Below are 14,276 nucleotides of genomic sequence, written 5' to 3' on the forward strand. Positions count from 1 at the left end.
TGGCGAGTCAAAGCTTGAAGAGCTGGACAAGTTCACGTACCTTGGCAGCATCATAACAAATGATGGAGATGCTTACCATGATGTAGCATGTCGAATAGGAAAGGCAGGGAGCATTTTCCAAAGGCTGCAGCCTATTTGGACTAGCCAAGCCATTGGACTCGAGACAAAAATACACCTTCTCAACACAATCGTCATTCCAACTGCTACATATGCATGTGAGACGTGGAAGTCATCTGTCAAAATTGAGAAAAGACTAAATGTGGCTCAACAGAGATGGCTGAGACGGATTTTGGGAGTCAGTTACACAGACCGGATCTCAAACAAGGAAATCCTATGCCGAACTGGGAGTCGAACACTTAGTGAGGTTGTGACTGAGCGTCGCATGAGGTTTGCGGGACATGTTCTACGTCAAAATGAATTACGCACACCAAGAGTTGCGATAACCTGGAAGCCAAAACGAGGAAAGCGCAAACAGGGACGTCCTCGTATTACCTGGCGACACACCTTCATGGAGGACCTCAGAACAGTGGACACCAGATGGGAGGAGGCTTCAGACATTGCCAGTGACAGATCATTATGGAGACAGCTTGCCGCCCAATGCGCCGAACGGCGCGGGAGGACCTAAGTCTAAGTCCTAAGTAAGTCTCTGTCTTTTGCCATGGATAGAACTTCATTAAATGACAGGCCTCTCCATTTTTTTTATGTTATCTCGCTTTCTCTGTCTGTCTATTCTACTTTTTCACCGAAATATATGAATCTTTGAAATTAAGGCACTAGAAATTTAGGCGTCGGTAATTTAGGCACCGGATATTTAGGAGCTTGGAAACTTAGGCACCGGTAAATTAGGCACTTTTTAATAAGGCGAAAAATTAGGCACCGGAAAATTAGGCACTCTTAATAGGGACCTTAATTTTGAACATAATTTTAAAATTTTTAAGTATATTTTATCCTTAAGCTATGGTCTATTGGTGACGTTATCGAAAATAGCAACTATAACGATTTAAACAGCATATTCATGATATAAAAAGTGTTTATTTTATCGGTGCCTTAATTTCAGGGTTCTTAAATATCCGGTGCCTAAATTCCCGTTGCCTAAATGGACCTCATTCAACAAAACGAACGGTTACGTGATAATATTGATAAAACAACGCCAAAATAATTGTCACGTGATAACCATTGTTGATTAAAATTACATCGTAATTTGTATAGAAGAGATCGGGAAACACGTGGCTCAATGTTGTTTACTTACAATTGGGGAATGAGGTCCATTTACAGACACCAATGAGTCAATATATTGAATTCTTTTATTGTAATATTTGAACACCTTACAACACCTTACATGTACCGCTCACATTTTAATGGGGCTCGTGAAATAGAAAATATTTCGCATGCATGAAAAGTGATTTTAAAAAATGGGAGAGGGGTTGGAGTCATAGATGCAGTTCCTCAAAGTTAAAAAACAACTACAACTTAACAGTGGGTTACTTGAAAGAAACAAAAAAAGAACTAAGAGCTGAAGAAACATTCCAACTCTCTTTTTCACAACATATGTTTCAGTGGTTAAGTTGATCTTCTGTCTCTTCTCTGAATCATGAGCAACATGTTCATTGAAATTAGGCACTAGCTCGCCGATCGCTCTATTTGTCTCCGGTAGCGTTTAGTTTAAATTTTTTTTTAAATGTGTGTATGTAGATTGCAAGGGTTTTAAAATGTACATGCCCCCCCCCTCAGTTCCATTGCCTACCCCTCTCCCCACTGCCCTATTTTATTTCCTTCAGACCCAGTCCCCTCGTCATCAGCTGGCGATGTTCTATTTTATTTCCTTCAGACCCAGTCCCCTCGTCATCAGCTGGTGATGTTCTAGTTTTAACACAAAGATAAACAGCAAGAAAAAAAAAAAAGTAGGGGGACTTCACCGCCTTAGGTTAAAGGTCAGGTTTAGGCGACCCAGAAGAGTTATTTTCGTCATGTTCTTATCGTGTGTGTATGTTCGTGTAGAAAGAGAGGCCTTGTGGTAGGGAGTGTGGTGAAGTTGTTGATGAAAAGCAGGACCCATGACCACTACAACATCATCTTTTCTCTCCTACACCATCAGGTTACTTCCCCCCCCCCTCCCCAACATCACCGACTTCGCTCTTCCACCGGCTGTAATTTCAAGGTTGCGAGTGAGACAGGCCAGGGATAACCGCGACGCGTTTTAAAAACGACATGCCAATTGGTCGCGCTTCTTACACGCGTGTGTGTGTTTCTCTCGCGATTCTTTAAAGGGAGATTATCAACAATTACTTCGGTTAGCATTTTATAAAATACTAATAAGAAAAAGTACTTTGTAATAATTAGACCTTTGAGACTTCGTACGTTGAACTTTTCATTTTATCGACGTTGGGAAAACATAGGCATAGCCAGGTTGTAGGTAAGTTGACTGCATTTTAATTGATTTATAACAAACAACAAGGGGAGTGTATATGTCACGTAAAAGATCTTTTAATCTTTAAGATTGTTGAAACCGAAAGTACCACAATACGAAAGTAAAACTGAATAGCACTAACATTTCTTTACAATGTATTTATAACAAGAGAATAAACAAAACACGTTTTATTTTAAACAAAGCTTATATTAACGTGTAACTGTATCAACTAGTTTGGTTCAGTCATGTTAATACATTTGTAATAGATCAAGACTAACAATAATAAATCTGTGCGATTACAAATATTTTTATCAATCGTTTTTGTTTAGCGCAATGTCCTGCTTAATGCGCTATGATCCTATTTGTCTAGACCAATTTGGAAAAGTGTGGGGGGAAAGAAAGAAGGGAATATGTAGTGAATGTTGCCGTGATCGCTTTTAATGTATGAAAACAAAGTAGTACGCCTTGAATTTGAACTCGGGGGTTCACGCCTCCTTAAGCTAATTTACTAACCACTGTGCCAGCGATGGCCTTTTGAAAATAGAAGGTTTCATAGTTATCCATTTTTAGTTTAAAAGTTTTAAGCGATTACCTAATTCTCTAAACAATGTATAAAGGAAACTAATTCAACTTATACCACCACATTTATGAAGCACAATTTCTTTTCTTTGTTTGATACCAAACAGTCAATAACTCATTGTTAATTAACGTATTGGCTAATTATTTTTATACTGATTCTTGTTTTCTCAGGTACAAGAAATAATTGTGCAAAAATTGCAACTTGATCCGATATTAGGTGCCGCATTTGTAGTATGAACAAACTTTTTACCAGACAGACAGCTGAAGTTATTATAAGCTTTGTAAAAATTGTGTGCATGTTTTTACATAATACATACATTATTAATATTTAAAAAACAAGAGAACAAGCTTTCAAAAGATTATACGCCAAAGAGCTAGGTACTGCATACATTGTCAAATTATAATATTTTAAACACAATAAAAACAAATAGGATGTAATCGGCTCTAGAGTATACAAGAATAAACAGTGCGAAATACACTGTAGCCTATATGTGACGTTAAAAAATGTTTTATATTTATATGCATTGAATATGCGAGCACCGATTTGTTAAAACATAGGTGTACACTTAAAGAAGTCCGGAAATAGCCGTAGCCCATACCATAAGTGCTACGAAATTAATTGTGCCCTACTTGACAAGTGCGTAAAATTATTTTCATCATGTCATTTTTTTAGCGGCCCCCGAAAGGGGAAAAGACGCTATTAGTTTTGTGTGGAATGTCTGTCCCTCCGTCCGTCCGTCCCGTTTAGATCTCGTAAACTAGAAAAGATGAAAATCCGACATCATAATAATTTAGACCATTGAAAGTTCTGATGCAACGGCAAATATTTTAAATCACTTATGCATTAGGCTTTGAAAATGAGATTGACCCTATACAAAACAATAAGATCAATAAGATAATCATTAATAAAATTGGTTAGGCCAGGTTCAAATCTAACTTCACCTTCATTTTCACCTATCCCTTTGTCTGCTGGACCTTCTTTCTCAATTCTTCTCTGTCATTTGCCTTTTATAGAATTTCATTTTGATATCCTTTCTGAAAATATTGAAACGCGCCTTTTTACCTGCCTGAGTGGACCCCTTCGGGGGCCGATTTTGGGTTTGTGTTTCCAAATAAACTGTCTTTGTAAACTTGTTTTTATAGCATTGTTTCATTTCTGCTTTTGATTTCTGCGGCGCCTGCTGCTTCTTCTATCGCGGGTGACCCTCTCCAGCCGCCACCCATTGCAAGGAGACTGGAGCGAGAGTCGACTACCAACACGACCGTGGTCGCGCTATTTTCATTTTGGGTCATTCGGACTTTAATAGCCTCGAATGCTCTTGCTATCCCTGTTAGTCAGCATCCATGGAACATTTATATATTAAATCAATTTAAACATCACATCCCATGAACGGACTGCTACTACTGTTGACGAGAAACTGCAGACACACCCACTCTCCACATGAGGAACGGCGTTTCTTGTTAGGACTGAACCAGTGGTCTCTGTTAAATCCTCAACACTGTTCTCGAATACCGAAACACTGAATGCTTAGGTTCCAGTTGTGGTCTGATTGACCTCATAAATCATTATGTTGGTAGTTTTTGGACTCCAGACAAACCCAGACTTCATTTGTTACACATACATTCACGATGTGACAAGAGAAACAAAATGCTCTGACTAACCCTCTTTGGATTCCGCCAGACATATGTATAACATATAAGGAATGCAATGTTATTTTCTCATTTCCTTCATTTTAAATAAAACATTTCTCAATTCCTTCTATCAGCTTACACTCTCCTTATGAGTGGAAGGAAAACGCTGATAGTAAGTCTGGACATTTCCAAAAATCTGGCAGCGAAGTTGATAGAGCGTCGCTCCAATAACCCGACTATCGCGAGTCATATTGTCCAGTTTGTTAGTTAAACTGTTGATCCGGTTCCATCCTATCTGATCCTATCAGAAAAAATTCGATTCGATTTATTTTAACATAAAGTAGGAATTAATTTTTAAATTGATATTGCTTATCAAAAGTATTTCTACTCAAATGTTCAAGTTGTTTTGTTCAGGCCTCTAAAAATGACCCGCATCTGTTGAGGTGTTCAGGGAACTTCGTACAGGACAACGACCCCCCCCCCCTCCAAGTGCTTGTAATTTCATTCCCCAACCCACATAATGCTAATTAAAAAAAACGGCAATGCACTAGTTACATATCTGTATCTGTAGAGATCTACGTAGACTTGAAAAACATTCCTTTACACAAAAAAGACAACGACTAGTAAGACTATTTCAAACAAAACAACTAGAACAATAACGTTAAAACATTCCTATTGGTAGGACATTTACAGCTAGGACATGTACTGTTAGGACGTGCACTTTAAGGACAGATCTGTTTCTAGTTTTAAGACAATTAATGCATCACGAACGCTAGTACGAAAACAAGTCCAGGAAAACAAGATTGTTTAGACTATTTTAGACAACTTACACGTCAGTCAGACTTGCCTACTTAACATAGTCAATCATTTATGAAACCAAATAAAATGGACAACAAGAATAGTTACAAACTCAGAAATGTTAAATCGAAAGTTCGCATAGGCGGATACAGAACTTCTGAGATGGGAACTTTTTTTTTTCCTAGCACACTAACTCGTTTTAATTCTGAACATTTTCAAACAAAAGGGAATGTCAAAAAGCTTGGAGGACTCATAGGACCTCTTCTGATACATCGTCCGTCCACACTCCTACCCATTTTATAAGAAAAAAAAGAAAACAATGTCTAAGAAAAGCTGAGATTCCGTGCACGTAGGGTAGACATTTTGTTTCTCCTGTTGTGACTAGATATTTACAAAGCTTATATCAACTCTGTCTGTATGTCTGGTAAAATGTTTGTAGCCGTTATTTCTCCCACACATATTGTCGGATCAAGTTGTAATTTTACACAATTATTTCTTGTACCTGACAAAGCAAGAATCAATAATTAAAAAAATAATAATCAGCTACTTAATTAACTATTGGTAATTAACTATTTTGTTTGGTAAAGAAATGTATTTGACAGACGTAGTGAAGTTGAATTAGTCCCCTCCAGGAGGTTTGAGACCTCGAGTTTGAATTCAAGTCTTACAACTGTTTATTTCTGTATTTAAAAATCAATCACGGTAACATTCACTGGATAACCTGCCCCCCCCCCCCCTTTTCATTTCTCTCTAACTGTTCAGACAAATGATACATGAAAAAGGGAAATAAATTTCTAATCGCATAGATTTATTGTTGTTGGTCTAGATAAGTGGTCTTCAATGTTTTCAAGATTTTGGGGGGGGGGGGGGCGCTAGGAGCTAAGGGGGCGGTAATGGGGCGCTGGGCAAGGGGGAAAGAAGAAACTAAAGGTGCACTGAAACAAAAGAAATAAAAAAAATCTTCAAAATTAAAGCTGGCAAACTAATTATAGACAAATTATGGTTAGCTTGCTTCTAGAAATTGAGTTCGGGAATCCCATTTTCTATTTTTAAATTCTTACTCTCTTACTGGCATGAGAGATACCGAGTGTTCCTAGATCTTGCGCGCATAAGAGTTCATGATTTGATCAACAAACTAGGTAATGCGCCTTTTAGATTAAAGTTGATTATATCTACGTATGTTAATATATTGATATGTAAATGTTAATTGAAAAAAACGTTAAAGCTAACATTCAAATAGAATAATTAATCTTTTTTTCAAAAAGAAAAAATTTACAAAGTTTTATGAAAACTCGCTGTTATGTAATGGAATATTGCAAAGAGTTTTAGTGAATTGCCACTAGATAAAAAAAACAAAATGATGAATAAGATGTTAGACTTCTGTTGTAAGCTGAAGTTTGATGAATTTCGAAAGGGGTTTGTTTTTGCTCGTTTTGTTCAGCTCTTAAATACAAATTATTATTTTTTTGAGAAACAGGAAGATTCAACGGTTGGCGATGACTTAAAGCAGGCAAAAAAATTTTTTTTCATGGTAGGCATCTAACGCAAATGAATGAAACCAACCTCCGACTGCTAGGAAATAAATGAACTTTCATTGATATCATTTTTTCTTTTATCGAGATATTAAATCTATTTTAAAGAGTTTTACAATCTCACGTAACTTGTTTGTTAACAAATGAATTACTGTCTAAAGACACCGATATCTGCAATTCACACAACAATGCTCTATGAAGAAATGACGATTCGCTTCTAGGATGTAAATAAATAAAAAAAAGAAAATTCAATATAAATGACAATTATTAAACATCTGTTACCGATGTTCAAATTGAGTTACAGGAAAAAAAAAAAAGATTTACAAAATTATATCTTCAGTAAAAAGAATGTTAATATAGGAGTCACGACAGAGATGTGGCTGCACTTGAATGTTTCAGTAAAATTACAAAACTGGTCAAAAATGGAATTATGTTTTAGCTGTTCCATCACATACATGGTTAGCCTAGATTTAGTGCGTAACAAACTTATTGAATAAGCAAAGAAATAGACTGGATGTAGCCACTAGAGGAGACCTTCGCCTTGCTTTGACTAATTTAAAGCTTGAAATTTCTAATATTGTCAGACTGCAGGAGACACAAGGTTCCCATTAGCTTAATTTCATTTTGTAGTGAATTCAGAAATAAAAATGTTTATATGAAAAATAAAAATAAATTAACAATTAAATGTAAAAACAGTCGAGGCCCTAATAGTCAAACATTACAATAGGGACTATTCTTAGGATTTGAAAGAAAGTCATGACAATGAGATTAATTTTTGTGTGTAATCACTGCAAATTATTTGACATTATTTTTGTATAATGATAATATTTGCAATGCCTTCAATTCCGAAAATTACGGCTGAGTGCAGTGTTTCACATAACTACGCAAACCCAGTTGCTACCTGCATATTTTCCCGAATTTTGAGCACACAAAGCCGTTGTCTGCTGGCGGTCTATTTAAGTTTTCTTTTGGCGCATGTTTTCAATAATGGCTTTTCTTAAAGTCTTAAATGTTTGTTCCGCAGCTTTTGTTAGAGCTCTCCAACTGCCTCTCTCAGAGGTCATCTGCTGCCTGAGAATGCTGCCAGGTACTTTCCTCTATGCCAGTGAGGGCAAAATGGCGCCTGAGTGGATCTTTATAACGATCACGGGTGGGGGGGGGGGCACCTCTGTAATGTCCTACTCTAAGCTCACCAAAGAAGATCGCCTTTGGCATGCGGGCGTCTCCCATGCGGGATAAGTGCTATTGACAGCATACAAAATTAATAAATAGATGATATTTTGTTCAAATTCACCTTCTCACGCTTCTTTATAAGTGTTTTTTTAGAGTGGGGCTCTGGCGGATTTTTTTATACAAAAAATACAAAAGGGGGCGGTAGGCCAAAAAAGGTTGAAGACCACTGGTCTAGATCTATTACAAATTTAATTACACTAAACTAATTAATAGAATTACACTTTATGAAAGCTTTTTTTTTTAAAGTATGTTGTTTTTTTTATTAAAGCTCTGTACACTTATAAACAAGAGAGACAGAAATAAATGTAAAATAGTAGGAAAACATTATACCGCAACAATGAACTTTTCACAACGATTTATAACAATCGTGAATATATATGTGCCATTGGCCAACATATACATAACAAAAACCCGCATACTCTTTTATAGAATGTATTTATCTATAGAAAGAGTTTCATTGTATACGTACACATTATGCGGATTATAATAACGTTCAGGTGTTAGTGAATTCAAGGTCACTCGACTGTTACTGCAAGTCAGGTATAAGTTTGTCTGTAACTTTGTGACAGCGACTGACCTTAATGAGCATCTTCAAAAATGTGTTTGTCGTTGTGTTATTATGAGTACAACTAATTAAATAAAATTATAAAGGATATTTTTTAAAAATTATTTTAATTAGCAAAGCTTTTCTTTTTTTCTTTTTTAATATATATATATATATAAAGATTTGTGTAAAAGATAAAGGAAGATACATCAAAGATATAAGTTGTGATTGATGTTTTTTCATAGAAGGACGTTTTACACTATCATAAATTGAAATGCTTCGCTGACTGCGTCCTTTTTACCACCAACGCTTGACGTTGTTGTATATAATTATACTAGGCCTTTACTAGCTAGAATTAATTTCTTATGAAGTTTAAAAATACAAAACTTTGGATCTTCTCAATTTATTCCAAATCGTTAAACTTTTTTGTTTGTCGTTACTGATGTTGAGGTAGATAACTCTCTTTTTAAATGACGAGTGCATTATCTGCCTTTTTACCTTATTAAAAACATAAATCAAATAGAAATCAAATTGAAGGAGTGTCACTGACATGCTCTCCAGGTAAATGAGCCCCCCCCCCTCCTCACCCCTCGTTATTTCTCTTTACTGAACATCTGCGTCATTGCATGGGCTGCGCATCACTGTGTAGGCATGTGTGTGTGTGTGTGTGTGTCCTGTCATTATGTACATGCTGAAATGCAAAACTAAAAAAAAAGAAAACCTAAAGATACTGGTGATCTATTGTATCCACAGTGACAGCTTGATAAAGTTGTTTTTTTATGAAACTGTAGGGCATGCAGGTAAAAGGTCATTTAGGTTGAAACCTGACAGGACTTAATATCAAGTATTCAAGATTACGTTCTAAACTGTTTAGTTTCTGCTACTAACTACACACACTCGCACACACAATCCCTCACAAACACGCACACACAGGCACACTCACATAACCTTTTTTTCTCTAAATTGTCTCCGCGCAATTGGAAACTGGCCCTTTAGTCTATTATGAATTAATTCAGTTAAAACCGTATAATGTTTAAGACTAGTTATTAGTATTTATAACTTTAAGTACTTTTAACTGGGGCACCCACAAGAATTTTGGCAGGTTGGTGCAAGTTGCAAGCTATAACTCATTTTCGTAGCTTCAACTTTCTTGTTAGGGAGAATATCAAAGATCCGACCCCCCCCTCCCAAATCATTCTGTAGAAAACAAAATTGCGTCCCTGCGTACCTGACACCTGTGGCCCGTTCATGAACAAAACAATACAACTGCAATGTTACAAGATTGTCATGGTGATATTTAGTGAGCTGTAAATTGTTGTTTCGACAGATCAATAAAAAACAAATTAACAAGTGAACGAACCATTTACTTCATATGTTGTTATCTGTATCCGTTCGGCCCAGACCTCCCTATGGTAGATAAAACAAAAGCTGCAAACGTCTACTCGCAATGTTTCAACAAGTCAAATGTGTACAATGTGTGTTCAATGTGTGGCAACGTCTGCAAACTGTGATTGTGAATATCAGTAGTCGAACCAGTTCATCTTCTGGTATTCAAAATTGCCGATACAATATTGTGCATTGATGACAGCGAGTAGAATTCTGAATTATTCCCGTTCCATCATTTGCATTCTTAGAATGCTGACAAAACCAGTTGAACTGAGCATTAATAGTGTTCGAAAATCGAGACGAATGTTAATGAAAAAACTAGCGAATCAAATGACTGACTCTCAAGTTGTGTTCGGTAATAACTCTCAAAGTCCAAGCCTGTGGTGTATGCTCGGTGTGCTTGTCTAGAAAACTTCGGCAGCACCAACTCAATATCAAGTAACTTATTCAGAATGTCATCCCTGAAGTGTTCCTCAGCATGGTCACGGTGGTTTTATATTACCGGTATGTCCATTTACTGCTGATGCTGTTGAGCGGCCATTCTGGTAAGTTATACAGACTGTAACATTCGGGCAACTGGTTCAAAATAGGATGAACATTTGACAACAATGAAAAGACAAAGGAGGAGTAACCCATGAGCAGTTTGTCTGGTTTCACCAGTAGCCGTTATTTCAAGCTCCACCAGTCTTGAAGTTTTAACTGAAAGCGAGAATGGATTTCTTTTTCTCAGTCCATCGTGTCAATGTAGCACCAACACTCGACACTTGGGACTGTTGTGAACACATTGATAATCTTCTGGATGACAGCAACAGCATTACGTATATCCTTTAGGTCATTAACAACAAGGTTAAGTCTGTGAGACGCGCAAGGGACAAAAGCTCCTTTTGGATATTGTTCAAGAATGCTTGGCTGAACACTGCTCTGAATGCTAGCCATCATGGAGCAGCTGCCATAGTTATCACCGAGTAGTTTGGCCGTGATCTGTTCTGATTTGGTGAATTCTCTTGGAACTTATAATTCTCTGAAGGTTTGTACGGTTCTGTAAACAATCTATAAGGAATCGTCAGTTCCATCTATCTTAATGTAAAGATCAATATCTGCTTGTGGGCAGGCAGTCTGCAAGGTTCCTGCCTGCTCCATAGTTGCAACAGTGACTGCGGTACCAACAGACCCAGCAAATGCAGTTCATTTGTGCTGCTCCTGCTTGTACTTTGATTTATTGCTGCTGCCAGTGCTCCGTTGATCTAAATCATCCCTTTGACTCGGACGCTGGCATGTGAAGAACTTTCTTATATTCTCTGAAGACTGAAAAACTGATATCTTATTTCTGTTGCTTTGTTCGGCAATGTGCACCATCTCCACATTTCTTCACATCTCTATATTGGTCCACATTTCCACGTATTTATTTTTTCTACATTTCTACACATCTCTATATTTTTAACACATTTTATATGTATATCTATATTTCTAAACATTATATATCTACACATCTTCTAACTTCTACACGTATCTAAATTTCTCCACACTTTTAACACTTACATCTCTATATTTCTTCATATTTCTATAAATCTTTATAAATCTTAACATTTCTCCACATCTCAATATTTCTCCACATCTCAATATTTCTCCACATTTCTGCGTATCTCTATTTTTTTTAAATCTCTTTATTTCTATAGATATTTTTTCATATTTTTACTTGTCTACACTTCTTTACATTTCAAAACTTTTTTATTACTTTCTCTTTGCTTGAAGTTTTATCTTTTTTAAACATTGATAACAAATCTGTCTCTCAAACCCAGAATCCTAGTTCCAACATGTCAACAAAGTGTCTGTAGCATTCGTTATTGTGGTCAATGTGTTGTAGAATTATTCCGTCGCTATTCTTAATGAATAACTTTTTTTTCAACTGTGTCTGGAAATAAGTGCGCCTAACACTGAACCCGCCAACTTCTTCAGTGCAAGTAGATGTAGTCTACTGGGTCAGTACATATAGGCTAGTACTTCTCTACACCGACAGGACACGCTCTAATAACTTTTATCAATACACCAGACATAAAGCCAATTTTCAAAGCCTTTAAAATGAGATTTGGAAACAGTCATAGGTTTAAATTGTCTGCTCTCGACCAACATGAGAGTTACTTTTTATTTTGTTTTCTGAGACTTTTTTTTTATTTGTTGACATTTTCCATAACTTTTTGTATTTTAATTACACGGAGCTTAGCCAAGACCATTCGTTAAAGAAGGCCTAAACATTGACCTGCAACGTCACAACCTGTGGGCAGTTTAGACCAATAGCTAGTTGTCACGTCACAGGTAGGTGTTCAGGCCTTCTATATAACAAATGGTCTCGGCTTAGCTTTTCTGTTAATTTTTTTTTCTTAACTTCTCTTTAGTATTTCGCTGATTTACTTTTCATGGACTTGAATAATAACATTCGCATTTTAGTCATAGCCTACTGTTTATAATATTTCTTGAAGTGCTGGATATTAGGGAACAAGAATTTAAGTTGTAAGACGCACAAGATCCTTGTAAGATTTCATGTATAGCCTAAGCTGATATGACTATACAATGACTATACCATGACTATACCATGACTATACCATGATGACCTGCTGAATATTTTTTATCCAGAATTCAAATGTTGAAAAAAAAATGAAAAAAAAACTTAAAAAAACTAAATTAATTAGTGGGAAGAATTCTGCATATACACATGTATATCTCTCAATAATGGAGATGTCATTTCCCTTCTTGTATATCAAACAAAATAATTGATTCCCCAAAAAATGAATTGACAAATTGTTTGATTTTTTAATTGATTTATGTTTTGTTTGGTACAATAAATAATTGTTTAAAATTTCAACTTGATCAGAGAATGGGTGTGGGAGAAATACCGTGTACAATTATCTAATTAGACAAAACCTTAAATATTTAGTCTTATCTCTGAATGCTAAAGAATTAATTTCCCTTGTGGTATGAAAAAATTAATTACGAGCAATTAATTGATTATTCTGTTATTTTTGTATTTATTGATTCATGTATTGTCTTCGCCAATGTAGAATTGTGCAAAATTTCCACTTGATAGGAGCAAGGTCGTGGGAGAAAGTAACGTCTTCAAACTTGTTTACTTGAGCAAGTCAGCTGATATAGGCTTTGTAAAAGTAGGATTCGAATGTAGTTAGCAGATTTAAGACCTATCTCTCGACCACCCTTTCAAAGAAAGACACTGTCAACATGCTTAGCGTGATTTACTGGCCACTTTGCCTTGACGCTTCAGGAATGTACAAGTTATTTGACAAAACTGACATGAATGGAATGTTTCCAAAAGTGTAACTGCGCAGGCTATCATGTACAGGCTATCATGTACAGGCTATCATGTACAGGTGCTAATGTCCTTGCACTACTTCTGTCCGCAGCTCTATCTGCACTGAAACACCTGCACGCGGAAACTGAACAATACAATGTTACCACGTTCTTGTCTTTGTGTTGTCAATCTAAAACTAATGGACGTGGACAGTTAGAAAACTGTATATGTTTGAGAAGGTTAAAGGTCATAGGGGCACATTGTCACAAACGCTATACTGACATAATTTGATGAGCCTTAAAAAAAAATGCCAAACTACATTTGAGATACTTACCGAAAGTTATACAACTAGAGGTCAAATGAGGGCGAAACTATTTCTTGCTTCCCAGTTACCAGACAACATTGTTTAAACTTGTTTGTAAAGTGGACTGACATTTAAATAATATTGAACTAATTGTTCAACTTGAGACTATTTCATGTCCTTATGCATTAGTAAAGTAAAAGTTCCCCTAGTAAAGTAAAAGCTCCCCTTGTGGCCTCTAGGGCAGATCATGTAAAGGTCATCTGTTTATGTGGCCTAAGGTTTACGAGGGCGTCATGTGGCCAGCACAACAACCAACCGTCTTTACTTTTCCCAACTAACGTCAGATACCCATTAGCGCTGGTTGGACTCAGAGGTGCCCAAAGATCTCGAAATTAAAAATCCCAGTCTTCACAAGGATTCGAACACGGGACCACGGTTCAGAAGCCAAGCTCTTTACCGCTCAGTTACCGTGCCTCCTGGTCAACCTAAATAACACTGCTGTTGCTTCTGTTGCTGCTGTTGCTGCTGTTGCTGGTAGGTGCTATTGCCCTTTCCTTGTA

The 14,276-nt window shown here is 36.5% G+C and overlaps 1 protein-coding gene across 2 annotated transcripts in view; it reads left to right on the forward strand.

Annotated features, from left to right (window-relative positions):
* Nucleotides 1–2,152: 2,152 nt before the first annotated feature.
* Nucleotides 2,153–14,276, forward strand: part of LOC106059501 (1,25-dihydroxyvitamin D(3) 24-hydroxylase, mitochondrial-like) — a 44,579-nt gene continuing 32,455 nt past the window's right edge. Inside the window, exons 1-2 of one of the 2 annotated variants that reach the window (XM_056033553.1) lie at nucleotides 2,153–2,413; nucleotides 7,973–8,035. The gene's annotated coding sequence lies outside the window, so the exon portion shown is untranslated. The remainder of the gene's footprint in view (nucleotides 2,414–7,972; nucleotides 8,036–14,276) is intronic. The other variant, XM_056033552.1, reaches the window with a different exon arrangement.

This window comes from Biomphalaria glabrata, chromosome 6 (assembly GCF_947242115.1).
Source record: "Biomphalaria glabrata chromosome 6, xgBioGlab47.1, whole genome shotgun sequence".
In the NCBI taxonomy this organism is placed as follows: domain Eukaryota; kingdom Metazoa; phylum Mollusca; class Gastropoda; family Planorbidae; genus Biomphalaria; species Biomphalaria glabrata.